The 21871-nt window shown below is 45.3% G+C and overlaps 1 protein-coding gene across 2 annotated transcripts in view; it reads right to left on the reverse strand.

Moving 5' to 3' along the window:
• Window positions 1-21871, reverse strand: part of SLC16A7 (solute carrier family 16 member 7) — a 540170-nt gene that overhangs the window by 304154 nt on the left and 214145 nt on the right. The window lies entirely within an intron of this gene.

The raw sequence follows: 21871 nt of genomic DNA on the forward strand, positions 1-21871 counted from the left end.
GGCATTTGATGACCTGAAGAAGGCCATGTGCTCTGCACCTATCCTGAAGAGTCCTGACTACTCCAAACAGTTCATTGTACAGACAGATGCTTCTGAGTTGGGGGTGGGAGCTGTGCTTTCACAACTTAATCAAGATGGTCAAGACCAGCCCATTGCTTTTATTAGCAGAAGGCTGACCCCCAGGGAGAAACGTTGGTCAGCTATTGAGAGGGAGGCCTTTGCTGTGGTTTGGGCCCTGAAGAAGTTGAGGCCATACTTGTTTGGTACTCACTTCCTAATTCAGACAGACCATAAGCCCCTCTTGTGGCTAAATCAGATGAAGGGTGAAAATCCCAAACTGCTCAGGTGGTCCATTTCCCTACAGGGGATGGACTTTACAGTGGAGCACCGCCCAGGGACTGACCATGGTAATGCAGATGGTCTCTCCAGGTACTTCCACTTAGAACATGAAGACTTATCTGGTCAAGGTTAAGTTTAATGTCCCTGCGTTTGGGGGGGGGTTATGTAGGAGAGTAGGGTCTGCTATCCTATGGTCACCCCAATTTTTGCTTTTTGCTTCACTGGTTTTCGACTTACTGAGGCTGTGGGCCTGCTAATCAGACCCCCAGCCTGCTGTTCTCTCTCTAAATTTGTAATACATGTGCTATAGGTACATACCACAATTGGAAATGGACTCCTTGTCAGCCCCTGTACCATGCACTATAGGTGCCCAGGGCATAGGTGCCACCAAGGCCTACCAGGGGCTGAAGCATAGCTTTTGCCACCCCTGGCTGGTTCTTAAATTGACACAACTGGCTGATCACTCAGCTGGGGCAAGTGGGTGTAATCACCCCTTGCTTAGATATAGTATACCTATATCTAAACCTATATCTGGACACATATATAGCCTGTAAGCCACTCCTATGGAAGGCCTCATCAATCCTGGAGGCAGAGTGCGTGGTTTTATGTGAGATGGTGCTCTGGCATGAGCTGAGCCTGTCTGCAGCTGTCGGGAACAACTCCCTAAGCTGATCCGGGATAATGCCATACCATATACTCTTAAGCGCATTATAATCCTCGCGGTTATATAGCAACTTTGGTTTGGCTTTATCAAAACATGTCGTGTAAGGTGTCATACGAATTGGAATACTATCCCCTCGCCAGTTCTGGCGACGGGGATAGCATTCCACCCTTCTAGAGGGAGAAGACATGTTACTTTACTGAAACGCGGTTGATTTAAAATGAGCCTCAGATCCACAAAATGGATGCCCCTGCCACAGACACGGGTCTGACCTCCTGCTGCTGACCGAAACCCGGCAGAGGAGGCCTGGACAAAGAGTTTCCTGTCACAGGGCGGTGTCAAACCACCCCAGACAGGAGATAGTGGATTGGAGTAGGGAGGTTTCAATGAAACCAGACACTGCCTGGGGAGCACAAGGCTGCCCCTTGCAGGATCCGGCCAAACCGGTTCTGGGGCCTCCCAGCCCCTGTCCCAGCGCGGCCAGGATCAAAGGAGAGGGGTGTAACCACCCCCTTCCTGGGTCCCACCCATAGGAGGGGACCTAGCAGGATGTCCAACCCCCTAGATTCGAATAAGAAGGGGAGCAGTCCCAACGGACCTCAGATCATCCTGAAGAAACATAAGAAACGAAATCTGGACCCTTCGACTTTCTACACGACGTGAGAAGACTGAAGAATCTCCCTTGTGGTCAAGGAGTGACCACCCTGTGCAAACAGGCACCATCCAGCCCTCGACCCTTGCTTTGTTGCAGTTCCCGCCGGAACTCGAGCGACAGAGATCGACGAGATCAAGCTTGCCTGCCTTCTACCTGCCCGATCCACAGTCCCTGCAGAGCTGAGACCCGTGGAGGCGACCGGAAGCGTGGGGCACGCCATCTTGAAAAGGCCACGAGACGCTGACCGTGCAGCCCACGAGTGACCCTCGAAGCTGTACACCGGGGTTTGAGAAGCCCCAGCCCCGAGCTCCACTTGCACCAAAGCTCACCCCTCCACACTCACCGAGTGCTGCGTGGGGCCCTTCTGCTTGTGTGCGCTCGACGCGTTGGCCCGGTCACTTGCCAGCTGGCTTGTGGCCCCTGTGCCGACGAACTTTGAAATCCGACTTGCTTTTCTGGTTGCTCCAGATCTGCACCAGCTCCTGTGAAAAGGAGCACCCACTCTGACCCTCCTGGTTCGAGTGATAAGCAATCTCCCGGTTCCGCGTGGATTGCTTTTGCCAAGTGCTGTTTGCTACAATCTTCAAGCCGACGGTGCTGACGGCGAGAGCCTACGTGGGACAGATCGTGACCTGCTCCTGGACGTCGCAGATGCCCCAGAGCCCACGTGACAGCGGAGAGAAGCCTATCGACAACCGCCTGATTGCGCCCGACATTGCCTGGTTCCGTCCTGGTTCCACCCTGGTCACTGCTGAGTGACCCAGACTCTGTCCCCTCTGCTTTCAGGTACTTTTCTACTTCGATCCACCCTTGGATCGCACCGGACACTTCTGCTTCACAGCGCCTGCAGCTGCACCAGCTCCAAGCACCAAGAACCTGCGTGACAGAACCCGACGCCACTTCGACCCTGTGCACCCACGGCCTGTGGGTGAGGTAACTTTGCAACGCCGGTGTCCTTACACTGGTACACACCTCTAGGGTCTGTGTCTAAAGTTTTGTGTTCCTAGGTTCAGCGGAAGTATCATTTAATTCACTTAATACAACTTTTACGCACCATTGACAGTGCATTGGTGCGCGCTGCACTTTCCGTGCTGCACCCGTCTCCTGTGGGCTACTCCCGACTTCTTCATTGCTTGTCCTGACTGCTCCCAGCGAATCTCTAGGCCCTAGGCCTAACCATTGTTCGTAAAGTGTTACTTATACCACTTTTTTAATATATGGTCTGAGTGGCCCCCCGCCCTCAGCCATAATTGTGCCAACTTTGTATGTTTAACAGTGCTTTTGGTTTAACGCTTGTGCCCCTTTCCTCATAAAGAGTACTGGGGAGTAATTTAGAAATAAATACATATATTTTTATAATATATACTTGTGTGGTGTCCTTTCATTTGATTACAGGATTGTATGTGGTAAAACAAGCTCGCTTAACACGACCTCTTAAGTTAAGCCTTTAAGGCTGCTTAGTCCATGCTACCACTAGGATAGCTTGTCTACAAGGTTGACTTACAACCTGACATCTTTGGGGTTTGTTTGGACTGATAACCAGTGGTTCCAGAATTGGAAACACTACCTATCAGGCCAACTTCTCACAATAACACACAACACACTCTGCTAGCCTAACCACCACGTTGACTCCATAAGGTTTATTACTAAATATGAAGATACCCAAAGAGCTCCTCCTGATTAGAGAGAGGGTTTTAGCCCGCACCTTGTCACAGCATGAGGAAAATCTCTATGATGATGTATGCTATCCCTGGTGGGTGAGGGATTTTGTTCTAATAAATAAATAACCCTTTGACATACTATGTTCCTAGTTTGCAATCAGTGTCAGACCCAAGTATTTAATTGCATAAAATATCCATGAGCTGGGAGTAAATACCCACCCATCTCTAAATCTCCCATGTTCCTCCTTTTATGTTTTTCTGGCAGGGAAGGAATACCCTGACCCTCTAGGCCCCAAAAAAGAAAACAATATGGCAAACAATTCCACAAACCTATTAGACTTCATGGGATCAGAAAAAAATATGTCAGCCAGGACTTTTTTTAAATACGTTATGGCTCAGGGAGCATATCCTCGGTTTGATTTCATAAAGCGGGGCTGCGTGGCCCCACTCCCCAAGCCTCCAAATGCCTGAGAGAGCCCACCCCCAGGGCCGCAAATTGTTTGTATGGCAGGGGGGATTCACGGCCTCCCTCCCCGAGCTGCAACGGGCCCCTGGGAGCTCACCTCCAGGTCCAACATTACTTTTTATGGGAAGAGGGACCATGCAGCCCTCTTCTCCGAGCCTCAAGACACCCCGGGAACTCCACACTTGGGGCTAAAATGTAAGAAAATGGGGGCCATGTTTCAGGTAAACAAGTAATACATTGTAAAATATAAAACAAACTGTCATTCTCATTGGAGGATGTCATTAGTCATGCCATCAATTATGTCATTTATGATGTCATCAGTGATGTCATACATGATGTCATAGGACATGTTACGAGTGATGTCATATGTGAGGTCATAACCAGTAATCGATGGGGGTCCATGTTATAGTTAGCGCTGCTAACTAAATCTGGTGAGTTTCTGTGTTTTTTGTTCAAAACTGTTAGGAATGGAGTCTGTAGTTGGCAGAAGTATGCACCCAGTCCAAGGTGGGATCACCAGTCTATTGAGAGTAAGTCAGATACACACTAAAAGAAAACCTGTACTCACCCTCCGGTACTTTGGGACAGAGCAGTTAGGCCTATCTACAGAGACAATGTGTAAAGTGTTTATGCAACATTCACTACACTACACTACAGTACAAAAAGACCCCACACAGGTTTAGAATAATAGAGAATAATTTTATAAATAAAGCAAGACCAAAAGTGACAACTGAATTTTTTTTTTTAACCATAAACATTTCTGCATTTTTTACAGCAAAAATACTACATAAGTTGATAGGAAAACACGATTGTTTTTGTACACTGGATAAAACATTATAAATTTGTGACAATTTAGACAAATGTCGCTTCCCACGTCCATCACTCGTTACTCTTAAAAAAAAAGTCTCTAGGAATAGTCCGGCAGAAAAACAGCCGACAGGCGTCATCCTTATGCTTTGCTGGGATCCAGACGGCCGCAGACAGGACTGCTCTTCACACTGGAATGTCCTCACAGTAGGCTCTGTCAACGCGTGGCCAAGGGGGGTTTACAACCCATCCTAACCAGAGTCCTTGTGCAATGGGGGAGGGGAGAAGATGCTTTAGTCGTCAAACTTGGTTTTCCTTCCTCGGTTTCCAGAGGTGGAAACCAACTGAATTTTTAAAGACTTAAAAGTGTTCTAGCACTTAGAAGCAATAAAGCGCCAATGGGGGTTATCAAGTTGCGCAGGACCGGGGCAAAGTCAACAGTTTAAGCCCATTGGATAGAGTGCATTCCAGGAGCAAGAGTCACACAGCCCCGGTGAACAGAGTATTTTGATCCTGGTTGCAACAGCTAAATGTGCAGTGCAGATGAGCAATTTGTTGATGTGGGGCCTGCAGTCGGTTAATACATCGATTTTCTTCATGCAGTGGCGGCTGTGCGCCAGGTTCGTTGAGTGATGCGCCGGTTCCTAGTATGGCTGTTCTAAAAATGATGCACCCGGTAAATCCACGATGAATGTGTGATGCTTCGATCTTATCCACAAAGTGGAGGAGATGAGTTGTGTATGAAACGATGGTTCCGGATGAGATGTAGTGGTTCCGAGTGGGATGTACCAGGTTCAACTCACACAACAGGGTAAATGCACCAGTTCTGCTACACGCAGACAGGAGATTCATCAATGTCTTTGGTGCATGTATCTGGGTCCACTTCCAGTGAACCAGGCAAAGGAGCAGGGGTAGAGACTTTTATAGCCCTGAGTCTCAAGCAACAGGAGGAGAGGCAACCAGCCCTTGGTGATCACTTTAGTCCCACTCTCCTCAGCAGGGTCAGAGTGCAGCAGGCAGCACAACAGGAAAGTAAGTCTCCTAGGTCAGCAAACCAACAGAGTGTCAGTCCTTGATGCAGCACAGGAGTGATAGAGTCTAGTTGTATGTCCCAAAGTGTCTGATTTGATGGGGCCGGAGACCCAGTTCTTATACCCATTTGAGCATTTGAAGTGCAAAAAATTCCTTTCTTCCCAACCTTGGGTCCAGACTATCAGAAGGGGGTAATCAGCTCTTCGTGTGGGGACAGGACACTACTTATTCAAGTTCAAGTGTCATCTGCATTCAAATGGCCGGCTAGGGAGGGAGGAGCTGAGTGCTCAGACACACTTGTGTATGTCTAGAGGGAATGCACAAAGTGAAGCTGTCACCCACTCCAGACATGTATCAGAGTCAGACTGCAGGCACACAGAGAAACAAGAGCAGAAAAATGCTCACTTTTTAAAAGTATTTAAAAATACAAATGGTCCTTTGGGCTGGGGGGAGTGAAGTCTATGACTTCCACAGCAATAGTCTTTTAAGGAACCTTTCTTACAAGTAAGATTTGTTTATGCATTTAATGTCTTTATTTTAATTTCAAGTCAAATATCTTTTCAAAAATAAAGATATCGTTTTGATAATATCAAATAACAGGCTAAGGTGCTTCTTTAGGTGATGGTGCAGAGGAGAGTGATATAGTGATAATATAGTATGCTGGTGCTATATACAATATTATATACATGCGACTGACATGGATAAGGTGATGTTATCTAACCCTGGGCATAGTACTACGCTATGCTAACGGAGCATATGTAGTTTGTACTAATTCACATTCCGCAAATTGCACGTAGCCCAGTACAGAAACTGTGCTTAATCACATAGCGTAGCAGCTAAACCAACACCATCCTCAGATGCTTTGATAAAGCAATTTTACATGCTAAAAAAATATAACCACTTCACAAAAGTGAATTTTTTCAATTAAAACATTAGGCAATGAGAGAGGTGAGGATTTTGCCCCCCCCCACCCCCTTAACCTAGGGGGGGGGGACAAAGCAGATGCCTTGAACACAAAGAGCATAAACAAAAAGCACTTCTTGTTGAACTTTGGTGGTGGTCCCATCCTCTTAGGACCACCCAAAGCACAGTTATTGGCAAAAGAACAATCCCAACCAAAGGCCCTGCAAAGCATTATGGGACGGGATTAGCAGTGGGCAGTGAATATTATAGTATTCAATATCAAAATAGTTCTACAAAGAGCTGCAGTTCAACTAGTAGTTACTAGATGTTCCTCATGAGTCAAATGCAAATGCTTGATGAACAGGTTTCAATGCTTTTGCATTTGACTTGTGAGGGACATCTAGTAACGACTAGTGGAACTGCAGCTTGAAGTAAGAATAATTTCAATGCTTCTGCATTTGACTCGTGAGTGACATGTAGTAACAACTATAAACCTTGCAACCACTATGGCGCTCATTTAATGATACTCGTTAGGTAATTCACCAAATGGAAACCTCAAATCAAATGTACCCAAGAGGTACAATTACTGTAAATAACATGCTGATTGTGAATCTCTTTACGGACCGCAACACAATACATTTTCTTCACTGTTGCCTGCCCATTGCAGCACCTGAGATACAAGTGGCCCTACAACTGGTAAACCTAGTTGTGTAAATCAGTTTAGGGGTTAAAAGTTGAAAAATGTACAAGTGTCATGAATTTAAAAATCAGGCGAACTCACCCACGGTCAGATAATGTCTTCCCAAGGATCAGTAGTTACTAAAAAAAATAATTGAAATAAGAATGAGGGCAAAACATACTGGCAAGGCATTGCAACAAAATCCAACCTTGTCGATATTAATAATAATAATAATACAGACGCTTGTAGCGCGTGACAGCAACCTCAAACGGAGGTGTCCCAGTGCTAAAGCGTTCAGCAGTGCGCAGATGGGAAATCAAGAAGCCAAGCCCCAGACCCATTATACTGCCCTACAGAGCCAGGTCTTCACAATTTTCCTAAAAAGAGGCTCCGCCTCGATGTTGCAGAAGTCATTTGGCAAGGAGTTCCACAACTTAGCAGCCCCGACTGTGAAGGATCTGCCCCCCAGGCAGGCTGTTTTGAAGCGGGCGTGCAGAGCAGCTTTTGTGTGTTAGATCTTAGAGATCTCATCTTCTTATAGCCGCAGAGTCTTTGTTTCAAGTAGCTGGGATAGTTAGCATGCGCGGCTCGGAATGCAAGCGTCAGAACCTTTAACTTGATCCTTTTGGCCGCAGGTAACCAATGGAGCTCTTTTAAATGCGGAGGAACATGATGGTGGAAAGGAACTAGTCTAATCAGTGTTGCATCCGCATTTTGTACCATCTGGAGGCGTCTGATTAGATACTTTGGCAGGCCCAAGTAAAGGATGTAAGCATGGTCCAGCCTGGATGTCACAATGGCGCGTACTATGAATTGTTGGCACTCCTCTGGCAAAAGATGCATACATTTCCGCAAATTTCTTAGTTTACTGAAGCATGTAGCTGTCACCTACCGTATTTGTGCCGAAAATGAAAGATCAGACTCCCACTTCACACCAAGATTTTTTATAATATCTGCAGGGAACGGCAGGCCCATTTCCCTTGGCCACCAGAGATCCGGTGCTTGAGTTGACTCTTTCCTGAAGAACATCACCTCCATCTTGCCTGCGTTGAGTTTCAGTTTGTTGTTGTTCATACACAATGTGATATCTCTCAGGCAGTGCTCAAAACTCCTGAAGGAGTCCTCGGTCTGGTCTTTAAAAGAGAAGACCAAATGGGTGTCGTCGGCGTACAAAATTGCTTTTACCTTCCAGTTGGCTATCAGAGAGAACAGCGGAGCCAGGTAGAGATTAAACAGGAGAGGACTCAGCGCTGACCCCTGAGGGACTCCACACCAGAGCTGTTTCAGTTTGGACACAAAGGGTTGCAGCGTGACCTTCTGTGATCAATTACTCAAGTAGGAGTTCAGCCAGGCCAGTACCGTACCCCCTATGCCCATCTCCTGCAGTCTCTGAGACAGCAAGGTATGGTCACAGTATCAAAAGCCACCAAAAGATCCAGGAGCACCAACATTGCGGATGCCCCTGAATTCACCGCCAGTCTCACCAACTCAGCCACCTCCAAGAGGTACTGAATCCAGATCTAAAGACAGATTGGGTATCATGTAGGATGTCCTTACTCTCAATAAAGTTGGTCAATTGTCGCTGCACCAGTTTTTCCAGCATCTTTGCTGGCGCAGGCTGCAGAGAGATAGGTCTATAATTGTTCTAATCAACGGGATCTCCATTAAGTTTTTTCCTCAGTGGGAGAAGTGTAGCATGTTTCCATATGTCTGGGAAAATGCTGTATGCAAGAGATGTATTCCAAATGGGAGACAACACATGCTTAAAAGAGTGTGCCATCATTTTCCAAAGTTTAGGGGGGGCAAGGTTCATCCGGTGCCCCTGACTTACACCCCCGGATTTCCGACAACACTTCTTGTTGAGAGATAGGAATAACATTCGGAAGTGAGGGCTCTAGTGCGCATCCCTGTACTTACTGTATCTAAGCATATCATGCCAGAACTTCTAAAAATGGCATTTCAAAATAGTAATCTTGAATCCAACTTCAACAATAAAGAGCATTTATAATTATCATTCCAAAGATATAAAACACGAGACAGCTACTCCTTTCTAATCAAGAATTACAACCTAAAAGTGTATTAAGGAATTCCTAGTGTTAACCTATGAAAGGAATAGGCCTCACAGTAGTCAAAAATGAATGTAGATGTTTTTCATTACCAGGATATGCAAAACCTACCTACCAGTACATGTCCTACATTTTATCTAGAGAGCACCCTGCCATGTAGGCTACCTGCGGCCTACTTTAGAGGTGACTTATGTGTAATAAAAGGGGAGTTTAAGACTTAGCAAAGGGTTTTAAATTCCAAGTCAAAGGGGCAGTAAACTGCACACACAGGCACAGCAGTGGCAGGCCTGAAACAGGTTGAAAGTCTACTTGTGTGGGTGGCACAATCAGTGCGGCAAGCAGACTAGTAGCACTTAATTTACAGGCCCTGTGTATATGGTATACTACTTTACAAGGGACTTGTAAGTAAATTAAATATGACATACAGGTGTAAACCAATTATACCATGTTTAGAGAAGAGGACATATGCCCTTTAGCACTGGTTAGATGTGGTAAAGTACTTACAGTCCTAAAGTTAACAAAAAGGTCAGAAAAATAGGAGGTAGGCAAAATGTTTGGGGTGACGCTTCAGAGAGTGCCAATTTTCCAACAAAAAGTGAATGTTGTCATTGACAAATTCACCTTACAATAATGGTACTTGAACATTTGTTTTTTCTGCGAATTTCAATTTTTTATATTCGAACACAGATCTTTTTTTCACATCTAACTATAACTTTACTTTAACATTTGTGTTTTTCAGTGACTATATTCATACATGCACACTGCACTCTTACATTATTGATGACATAAACCGTGAACTTTAACTACTTAGTAAAATTCCCTAGAAACAGATTTCTTTGCATATAATTTGCTACAATACGCGACTCTTAGTGTAACAAATAATTAACAGGAACTGTTTAAGGATTATTCCACTCTGATGATAGTGTTAACCACTATTCACTGCTGAATGCTTAGCTAAATGTGAGAGGATGTAACAGGCAATTCACAGCTGTTAATGCTCAACAGCAGCCTAGTTAATCTCACCTAAAACAGTCAAATAAACATGTGCACTGTTTCAGTCTTCTTCATGTCTTTGCCTCTGACTGACAATGAAGACTAACAAGCATCGTTAGTGTCAGCTTTATAGGCATTCTCATTGGTTGAGTTAATTTCGGTAGGCTATAAGGGTGTTAATAAAATTAATGCCTTGTGTAATAGTTTGTATGACTTCTAGACTGTTTCTTTTCATGAATTTCGTGTTTTCTTTAGATGTCAAAGGTAAGACACTATTATGCATTGGAGCTCCAGATTCCAGCTAATTAGGAACATACGGCCAATGCACAGACTCCAGTATTGTCAACAATCCCTCTGAGATGATAAATCATTAAACTGTGTGAACTCTCTGAGTATGTGAGCCCAGCTGTATTCCACGAAAAAAACAGAAAACATAATGAGCACTATGATAAATGAAATAGAATACTTTTCTCTAGTTTTTCCATTAAGTGTGCAGTGTAGCTCTCAATCTGTCACCAAGGATATATATGAGAATGACCTTTAAAATGTGGGTCATAGTCTTGAAATGATAGCCAAAGATAGAGAATGGGGAAGTATGCTTGAAGTTATTTGTATATATATAGAGTTAATAAACATTTATTGAAATTTTGTACCATGATTCACTATTAGAAACTTGAATACTTTTCTCATATAAATTGAAGACAGTACCCTAAATTTATTTTTAAAATGACAAGAATATTAGTTGCACAACTGTAATTCTTAGAAGCTCTGTTCTGATTTCCAATTTGTGATTTTGCAAAATATTGTTGTTGGGGCTGCTGGATGTTGTCAGTTCAATGTGACCGTGGAATCCATAGTTTATTGTGTGCACCAAACCCAGGTTGGCAGAAATAAACTGTGCAAAAGAATGGAGTCAATGCTGCATCCTGTTCTCATAGAAGTGCCACTACTCCTGTTTTTTTATGAGTAAAGTGCTTCTTTTGTAATGGGTAGTGCTTTCATTGATATGTTTACTCAAGTACATAAACAAGGTCCCCCTGAAGGCTCGTTTTGAGGATTTTGTTGGAATCACATAAGTGAACTTTGGTTCATGTGATGTAAGAAGCCCAGAACACAGACTGTTATGCAGTTGGTCCCTGCTTATTCTTTACGTATGAACCTGTGTAACAAGTAATGTGTGTCTGAAATTGGAAACAGATTCAAAAACGAAAAAGGGTATTTTTTGCACCTGCTCCATGTTTGTGGAATTTTTGCCCAAAAAATGGTCATTCTAAGGGCTAATTTGAAGTACAGTTGGCCCGCAAAAGTAGACAAGAACTCCTTTCTCAGCATAGCCAGGGAAATAAGTTTCTCAATGGGCCGGTGGGTATTTTTTTGGTTCTGTTTCGTTGTCAAACAGGTGTGATGACCAGTCCACCATCTCATGTTGGCATGGTGTAATGTACACCAATTTTTGGGTTTCCAAAGACAAATCCAGAGAGTAGGTGTTTTTCTTTGGATACTAAGGGCCCGATGTAGGTAAAAGTCATTTACCAAATTTAAAATACCGATTTTTACCGAATCGGTATTTTGAATTCGGAAAATGATATGTAGGGAAAAAAAATCGGTAAAATACCGATTCGGAAACAATCGGTATCGTGTTTCGATACTTACCGAATCGGTATTCACCGAATCGGTAAATACCGATTCGGCGAATACCGAATCGGCAAATACCGAATCGGTAATGGCAATACAACCCTATGGGCCAAAAGGCCCATAGGAATGCATTGTAAATACCGAATCAGTATTTAGCAAATCGGTATTAGCCGAATCGGTAAATACCGAATCGGTAAATACCGAATCAGTAAATACGGAATCGGCGAGCAAGTAAAAGTGAAACTAATGACAACAGCCAATGAGGTGGAACCACCCTCCCCCACCCTAGCAGGGAGTGGCTACCCAGGCAGGTGCAACTCATTAGAATTTCCTGGAGAGGCAGCCTGAGCTGAGCATTCAGAGTGAGCAGCAGAGAGAGTGGTAGCACAATCCTGATCACTGTGGAAATGGCAAGCAGCTCTGAGAGCCAGAAGGATGGGGCAAACGCAAAGTCAAGTTCAGCAGCATGGAGCTGCAAGTTTTGGTGGAGGAGTTGGTGAGGGTCCACAGGCAGCTGTTTGGGAGGCTGTCCCTCACAGTCCCAGAGAGCACCAAGAGGAAGCTGTGGAGTGGCATCGGTGAGAGGGTGAATGCAGTTGGTGTCACCCCCAGGAGCCTGGACGACCTCAAGAAGAGGTTTTATGACATACGCAGCCTCACCAAGAGGAAATTGGCCGAGCTGCACAAGCAGGCAGGACTAACAGGTGGAGGCAGGAACCCGGCGCCACCCCTCACTGACCTGAAGGAACTTGTGTCCACGACGATTGAGACCGAGAGTGTGGTGGGAGTTGGGGACCTGGACAGCTCAGCCAGAGCTACATCAAAAGGTACGAAGCATGCGCAGCATGACACACCCTACCAGACACCTCCCCTTTAGCCCCAATGCAGAGCCAGACCCCAGCCCAGTACTGCTAGCAACATACATGAGCAATGCATCATGGTAAATGTAGTCAGCTATTGTAGTAACAAATGCCAGTGCACATTGAACTGAAATGCACCTAAAGACAGAATCAGAGTATTGAAAATGAGATGTGCAATGCTTTTATTGTAGTGACTGTAAGACATTTGCACTCAGTTCACAAATGCTTCTTTATACCTAGGGGCACCATCAGGCAGTGGAGCAGCAGCTACACAAGCTCCAGCTCCAGCACCATCGGACAGTGCGGTGGCAGGGCCAAGCAGCATGGTTCCTTCAGAGGAGGAGGAGGAGGAGGACAGCAGTGCCATGGGCAATGAGGATGACACAGGACATACCCTCTCATTTCCCCACTCCCCCTACTGTCACTAACGCCCCCATTGCAGTTCTCACCGGAGAACTCACCCACCCAGCACCTGCCACATCTCCTGCCAGGAGGATCATTGTCGCCCCATCGAACATCATGGAGGGAGCAGCGGGTCAGGCTCCAGCATCCACCCCTGCAACACCTGTGGCACAGCAGCCCACCCAGCAGGGCAGCAGCAATCGGCGCCGGCCACGCACTTCCAGCAGTGCTTTATCAGCACGGGAGGGCACCGTATTCCAAGGGCTGGAGGGGAGCATGGTCCGGATCCAACGGATGCAGGCCAAGTCCATCCTGGCTTGCCAGCGCCAATTGCGGGAGCACAACCTGCAGATGGGGGAGATGACAAAGGGATTTAAGAGTTTTGTTGACAGTAACAGGGAAATAGCAACTGGACTGGGGCGCATGACAACTGCCATAACCCAGCTGTGTGGCAAGATGGAGGAGCATGAGCACAGTAGGCGCAGGGATGCCCGCGTGCAAAACCGGGCAATCAACCGGCTTGCAGCAGCAACCGCCCTGCTATGCCGCCGAGGGGCTAACATGGAGGACTGCCTCACCCAGAACACTGCAGAGGTGACCAGGGGCATGGCCCGCATCACCACTGCCATGGAGGCACTAATAATCTCAAACACGGTGGTGAATCCTGCCCTGGACGTGGCCGAGGCTGGGGACAGCAGCAGCCGCAGCAGCCCGGCCAGCGCTGTATCTGAGCCGCGCCGGAGCACCAGGCGCTCCGCTGAGGCAGCCGGACACGCAGAAGGGGGTGAGCCACATCCAAGTGGGTCAGCTAAGCGCAGCAAGAAGTGAGACTGCCAGGGTGGGTGAGGCAACCCGGCCCATTTACATTCCCCACCTTTACTGTACTTATTTAATTTGTTGCACATCAGTGCTGTAACGTTGTGCCAACATTATTAATTTTTTTTGTTCACATCCATTTACCTGTCTGTGCATCTGTACTCACTCAGAAATAGTTTTCTGTTATCTCCTCACGTCTGTATCTGCCATCACTTGGTGTAGACACCCCAGCAGGTTGTGTTTGTGGCACAACAACGTCGTCATCATGGTCCTCGTAGTCTGACAACTCCACCTCAGTGCCCTTCTTCACCGCAAGGTTGTGCAACATTGCACAGACAGCTATGATCTTGCAGCAGGTGATGGGGGTATACTGCCTTGCACCTCCACTCTTGTGCAAGCATCTGAACCTGCTTTTCCAGATCCCAAAGGTCCGCTCTACTACATTCCTTGTGCTTTTGTGGGCCCGGTTATACCTCCTTTGGCTGGGTGTAGAGGGGTTGAGGTAGGGGGTGAGTATGAATGAGCGGAGGGCATATGCACTGTCGCCTAGAAGGAAAAGGGGTAACATTACTCACATGCATATATGTACTTTACAGTGCTACTTTTTGTTATGGGGGTCTGATGATGTGTCTCACCTAGGAGGTATCCTTCACCAAATTCCCCAGCCATCAGCCGTGCATAGATACCGCTGTTTTGGAAAATGTACGAGTCGTGGGTACTCCCTGGGAATTTTGCTACCAGGTCTGTGATGGTGCACTTAGCATTGCAGATCACCTGCACATTGATGGTGTGCGTAGACTTCCTATTGCGGTATATGTATTCTGTCTCAGCAGGGGGGCAAATCGGAATGTGCGTGCCATCAATGCAGCCGATGATGTGGGGGAATCGTGCCATCTGGTAAAAGTCTGCTTTTGTTTGTACCAGTTCCGCATGGGTTGCAGGGAAAGAAATGTATTGGTCCATCCTCTGTATCATGGCGTCAAGGAATTTGTTGAAAAACCTTGACAGGCTGCTCTGGGTCACCCCTCCTACCGCAGCGACTCCACTTTGATAGCTGCCAGACGCAAGCAGGTGTAGGCTGCATAGCACCTGCACGTGCGTTGGGATGGCATGTGCCCTTGGGGTGGGGTGGTCCAACAGTGGTTTGAGGTCCCTAATGAGCTCCAGAATGGTGTCTGAGTCCAGCCTGTACCTCTGTAGAATCTCTGCCTCTGTGAGCATGAACAGGGTGATCCTCTGTCTGTAGACCTGTTCCTCTCTTTGCCATTCCCTCTCTCCATCCTGCTGTAGCCGTAGCCGCCTTGCAATGACATAAAATGCCGCCACCCTGCAAGTTGCATTGCATTTTGGGTCTCTTTTTATAGGTTGCAGTTGGTTACCACCTGATTGGAATCCATGGTAAATACCGAATTTGAAATACCGATTTTGAGGCAAAATCGGTATTTCTGTGCTTCCCTACATCTCAATCAGAGTTTTGGCCTGTCCGATTCGGTAATTTACCAATTCGGTAACTCTACCGATTCGGTAGATAGGCCGAATCGGACTATTTACCGAATCGGTATATCTACTGATTCGGTACATGGTCCGATTCGGTATATTTACCGATTCGGTATGTTAGCGATTCGTTCTTTTACCGATTCGGTGTATTTCCGAATCGGTTTATTTCCGAATCGGTACCTATACCGATTCGGTATGAATACCGAATTAGACGGATTTCAGCGTCCTACATCACGATGGCTGGATACCGATCGGTAAGGGCCGAAAATCGGTATTTTCGGCCGTTACCGATCGGTATTGGGCCACCTACATCGGGGCCTAAGAAAACTTTACTTGTTCAATTTAGCACAGATAGCAGTGAATAAAGAGTTACATGCTAACCTGGCTGAAAAAGTAGCAACCCAAGAGTGACATAAAAAAAAGTATCTTACAGAAAGTTATGAATGTGACCAGTTTTAACATTTATTCAGTGCTCTTTCAAAACTTACTCTAAAACCTAGGACTTTTTAGGCAATTTATTTGTAAAGTGTGCTGTAAAGTGCATTATTGGTCAATTTTTCAATTTTTTCTAGGAAGGGAGAACACTTCTCATTGAATTTTGGAGATGATGGTTGCACGACATGCAAAGCTTGCCCATGTATTTAGACACTACATATTCCAAATTCACCAGCTGTCACTACTTTCAGAGTTGCCATTGTGCTTGGTGCGTGGTCAACATGTTTCCACATCAGTTTTTGGATAACACCAAAGTCGTTTCTGTTTTAGTCTCACCTCAAGGGAAATTGATCCTCAAGTGAGGACAATACAAATAAGCAAAGTGATTACGGAGAGCTTATAACAAGAAAAATGGCATAGTTTGGGAAAACTCAACATTGCTACGCTTTTCGGTGGTGGAGTGCAGAGATGTAATGAGAACCTAGTAAACACTTGCACATTTTGTCAAGACTTTTTGCTTTTGTGGCTTATTTGAATTGGCATTAAGTGCATAGTAACAATAAAAGATGTAATTTTGTGTTAGGCATAGACAGTGTAAAAAACACATTTGAATGTGCAACTTAGTTTAAGGGCTCTTACAATAGCTATATGCTGGACCTAAGACAGTTAATTATACAGCATTTATTCAGCACAGATTCATGTTTACACATCTTATGATACTATACTTTGTGTTTTAGGATGTAGACAGGCATTCTAATGTTAAATACCAGTTCTATTAAACAAATTCTGTCATAGAATTAGCACTGAAGCACCACTCAGCATCCTAAGATATGCATTCACTAATTTTCCAATTACAGCCTACAGTATTATTTGGGGTTGTAAGGGTGCACAGTAGTAGTCTTTCTTTAGCGCCACAGAATGCTTTAAGCTCACATCACATCCTTTGAGTGACAGGTGATTGTGAAATGGCCTGTTTCAAAGGTAAGTGATAGCCGACTGCAACTATACAAGCCACCTTCATACAATAAAATGCCAAATTGTGCAAAAAAGTACACTCCATATGGAAGCATTCAATCCGTTGGGTCACTATACCTATCGATTACATTATTTAACTTGTTCTTCAAAAGAAACATGCAGAACATATTCAGAGAAACTGTTGGTCACAGGGGTGAGCCTTTACTTCGAACAGAGTAAAGATTCCCTAAGAAAAACATGGTTGAAGGATTCACAAACATACTTTTACCATGTGACCTTTTTCCTAACGTGCCAAGCTGACCATTTCAAAGTGGACATAACTCGGACCCTGCTGCAGTGACTATTGACTCCAAAATGACTCTTGTTTATGACTAACTGGACTTCTCCTCCCACCCCTGAAAAGCTGGATCATGAAACCTTTTGGACACCCAGATCCCCAGATAACTGAGACAATCCACCAATGCACTACCTCGCTTGGTTAAAATTTGCAAGTGGCACTAGTGAGTGGGATGGAATTCCCAAACTCATCCTTGGAATCTGCAACTGTCACACCGTCGCAATGACTGTTAGTGAAATTGTGTCTGGAGTAAATTTATGATCAATTTTAAATTCAAAACTTAGATTTAAGCCTGCAGAAGTAAATCTCAAATTTTCTTTAAGATCGAGGCTCAAACATCTTTCCAATATTTCTGCTTAAATAAAAAACAATTGTTCTTAACAAGGTGTTTAGGGTGTAAGAGTAAGTGTTAGACCTGGGGTTCACTAGTTGGCTGAGTTAGGTACCTTCGGTAAATAGGGACCCTCTCTTCCACGTCAGGGAAAGGAAGAACACCTTCTTACATTGCCCCTGCTCACCCCCTCGGTAGCTTGGCACGAGCAGCCAGGCTTTTCTTCAAGGCAAGTGTGTAAAGTATTTGCACCCACACTCTCAGTAACCCAACACCCAGCACAAATGGACTCCACACAAGTTTCATAAAATTAAGTATAAGTTTATATAAAAAGATATACGATGAGACCACACAATATAAATCCAACCTGTGCATATTTGTAATATTCCTCCTGGCCGGTTATTAGGCCAGCCAGCCCTTGTAAGGTCAGGCACTATTAATGAGCAATTCTAGATGATCCCCTGCAGTCCTAATACAATGCTGAGCAATGTAAAAATAATGATGTTCGTTATGCAACAATCAAGCAGTACGGTATGCCAAAATAATTCAATGCGTAACGCAATAATCAGGCATTTCGTTACGCAGAAAAAATGCAATGCGTAAGGCAACAATCAGGTAGTTTGTAATACAGAAATAATGCAATGCGTATTACAACAATCAGGTATTTTGTAATGCAGAAATATTGCAATGCATAATACACTAAACGGGCAGTTGTTAATGCAGAAATAATGCAATGCATAATACACTCCAGCACAGATCACGGTGCTTCAGACGGTTTCTCTGCCACTCTTACTGACTCGCGGTCAGCTTCCGTCAACAGATGCCCCCAACAAGGGTATAGTGTAAACTAAAGTGCAGCACCGTACTTGGCCCCGGTACTGCCGCTCCTCTGCAAGTACTGGCCGCGAAACGAGCTGAAACAGAGGCTTGCGCTGCAAGATTGGGAGATGCCGAGAGTGTCCCTCTCTGAGCCCACACCCCGCCCCAGGCGGCGACACGCGTTACCTGGGGGGTGTGCCCTTGCTCTCCTCTCCTCTTCTCGCGACTTGGGCCTCCACTGTGTCTTTGTGGATTCCGGGCTGTTGGCAATAACGAAGATCTCAGGCTGCAACAGGGCACACGCACACAGCGTCGCTGAGACTCACTTGAGCTTCGGGTTTGCATGATCAAAGGGCAATCCTCACTGAGGTCTCTGGCTGCAAGAAGCACTTGCACACAGCATCACTGAGACTCACTTGGACTCCGGGTGCGCGAAAACAGGGCAATCCTCACAAAGGTCTCAGGCTGCACAAGGCACACGCACACAGAGTCGCTGAGACTCTCTTGGACTCCGGGTGTGCAAGATAACTGGGCAATCCTTACGAAGTTCTCAGGCTGCAGAAAGCACATGCACACAGCGCCGCTGAGGCTCTCCTGGAAATGTTTGTGTTCCTGAGTTTCCACAATAGGGAGCCAGCTCTCCTCGAGCCCTTGGGGTTCAGTTACTTCAGTACACAGCATACAACAAAGTCCTTTCAAGCAGTGGGACACAGCACACAGTAAAGTCCCTTTAGCCTCTCCTTGGTAAATCAGCAAACTGCAGGCCGACCCCAGAACACATAGCAAGGTTCAGTCCTTTGCTTCAGTCTCTTCAGCTGGTTCTTCTCTGGCAAATGGTTCTTCTTGACCACAAAGTAACTTCAATCCTTTTCAGTCTTGAGCAATCCAACGTTCAGGGGTTTCAGCTCTCATAGTTATACCCCTAAATGTCTTTCAAGTCTTTGTTTTCAGGGGGGCCCTGCCCCCTGTCCAAACCAGTTCTGGGTATCTCACTGCCAGTGACACCTTCTTCCTTCCTTTGATAGTGAGGGTTTGGATACTTAATCACTAAGCAGGAGATGGAGCCATTATTTTATGGCGTCTGCCCAGGCCTCTTCACCTCTAGGTGCTCCTCCTCTCCCCTACACTCTAGATGCTGGTCAGCCTGTTGCTGTCTCACCTCCTCCCCTGGGCCAAGACATTCCCCAGATCGTAACACTGTGAGATCCAAACAGTCAATCCACAACCAGGCAGAGACACACAGAAATGTTAGAGCACAAAAACCCAGCCACTTCTAAAAGAGTGGTTTCTAAACACATATTGTAAAAATCACCTTCACAAAAAGATGTGTTATTGAATTGTGAGTTTAGGCACACTAAACTTCACCTCTCCATATTAAGCCTTTGGGAAGATAGGCTGGAAACATATTACATAGCCTCCCCATTCTGTCCTATGAGAAAGATGGATTTTCAACAGGGAAAAACAAAACGGAGAGTATTTCACTGTCAGGACATGGTAAACTCCTACCTTTCACATACACTGCACCCTGCCCAGAGGGTGCCTTGGACTTACCATAGGGGTGTCTGATGGGCATAGAAAGGGAAGGGTAAGGCCTGGCAAGTGGGTGCACTTGTCAGGACAACATGGCAGTTTACCAAACTGTGTGCAGGCACTGCATTGGCATGCCTAAGTTCTCTCTTTTAAGGTTACTTGTGTGGGTGGCACAATTAGTGCTGCAGGCCCACTAGTAGCTTTTGCATTACCAGCACTGGCACACATAGTGCACTTTACTAGGGACTTTACTAGTAAGGCAAACAAACCAATCATGGGCAACCAATTACCATTACACTTTACACAGAAAGCACTTGCACTTTGACACTAACCAGCGGTGGCAAAGTGCCCAAAGCATCTAAGTTGGCAACAACAGGTCAGAAAAAATTTCCGGGGGAAAGCAAAATGTTTAGGGTACTTTAGCCAAAAAGGGCCACGTCCAACAGTAAGGAATACTGAAACCTATTTCAAACGCTTCTCGGTTGAAGTCTTGCCTGATTATGTAATACAGTTTCTGTATTTTTTCAAAACACTACATGCATAAGTTTTCACAAAGTGATTCTCATATTTTAGAATTATCTAGCAACTATGGGTTGCTTACATGAGAAGATTTATTTTGTAACTTTCTAGGTGTTACTATACATGTCCTTTACGAAAACATAATTTTTACAAAACATATGGATATTATCATTAGCTATTTTAATGTCATGGTACATACTTGGACCTTATTCTCCCACATGTCTTAAAATTGACAATCAAGACCCAAAAAGAGGTAGAAAGGCATTACAAGTAAGAACACTATTTTATGAATGCACCTGTGTAGGTGTTGCTGAAACTGAATATCTTTGAGATTCTAGACCTGTTTGTGTTTAATTGTATGTGCTTGAATTGTTATATGGTGCTAACGAAACATTTATGTCCAAAAGCTTTATTACTCATTCTGCCGAAGCAGAAAGACATTTTTGATAATCCTTGAGACTTACTGGTCTAACCTTAATTGTGTCATGTGGATGTTTGCCATATTGAAAGGAACTGGTATACCCACCATGCCACTTGTGTACCTGAAGGGTACCCTCTTTTTCCAGCTGTAGCACACTGATAAGTCCATGTTATATTAAGCAGACATGGTCTACTGAGTTATATCACTGGTATTCAGAGTCCTGGAATGTTTACACATTTTAACACCACTGGTATACTGGTCTAGTGGAAGGCCACCCTTAGCAAGTTATCACAATCACATTAAGGAGAACAGAACTTTCGAAGATGTAAGTTGCATGCAGTCTTTTTATCTGATGCATTATTTTCTCAATAGAAAAGCCACAAACATGATTTCTTTTGTGGGAGATCTAGAGTACTGGAATATTTCATGAGCTGTTCATTACACCCACTTTTGAGTTACAAGTGCATGGAAATTGTGCTAGAAAATGCACCACCTGGCAACTATCAGATATGGCAGTACGGAACTGGACTTTCTCCCTTCCCTGTAATTTAGGGTAAAAGGTTATGTACCACCAGACTGGAAGTTCACCAGGCAACAATGCTAACAATGGTGAAGACAGATTGGGTTTTTTTACGAGGCAGCACGAGGAAACAACACATCCACAACTTGGCTATTGGAGCTATACAAAATAGAACACAAAGGGGCTGAATATGATGTAGTGTGGGAAAGTTTCCTTCTGACTCCTTGTTGGAATCGGTTCTGACCGACTTACGATCGTCGGTTCCGCAAGACTGATTACGATGCTTCCAAACACAGTACGGTCTGACCCTCATTGACGTCTATGGAAGCCCGTGTTCTGAACTATGACACTGGCTCCTGTGGAGAAACAGGGTGGTTGCGGAAAACCTTGCATCTTGTCGCTGGCACCCCATGGTGCCTGCCACACAGTGCATGGTCTTAAAGGGGGTCCCTTTGTTACCCCCATTCACCCCCAACCGGAGGCCTCAGTAGGAAGGGGGGCCTGCTAGGGCC

The sequence above is a fragment of the Lissotriton vulgaris genome, chromosome 1_1 (genome assembly GCF_964263255.1).
Source record: "Lissotriton vulgaris chromosome 1_1, aLisVul1.2, whole genome shotgun sequence".
Lineage (NCBI taxonomy): Eukaryota > Metazoa > Chordata > Amphibia > Caudata > Salamandridae > Lissotriton > Lissotriton vulgaris.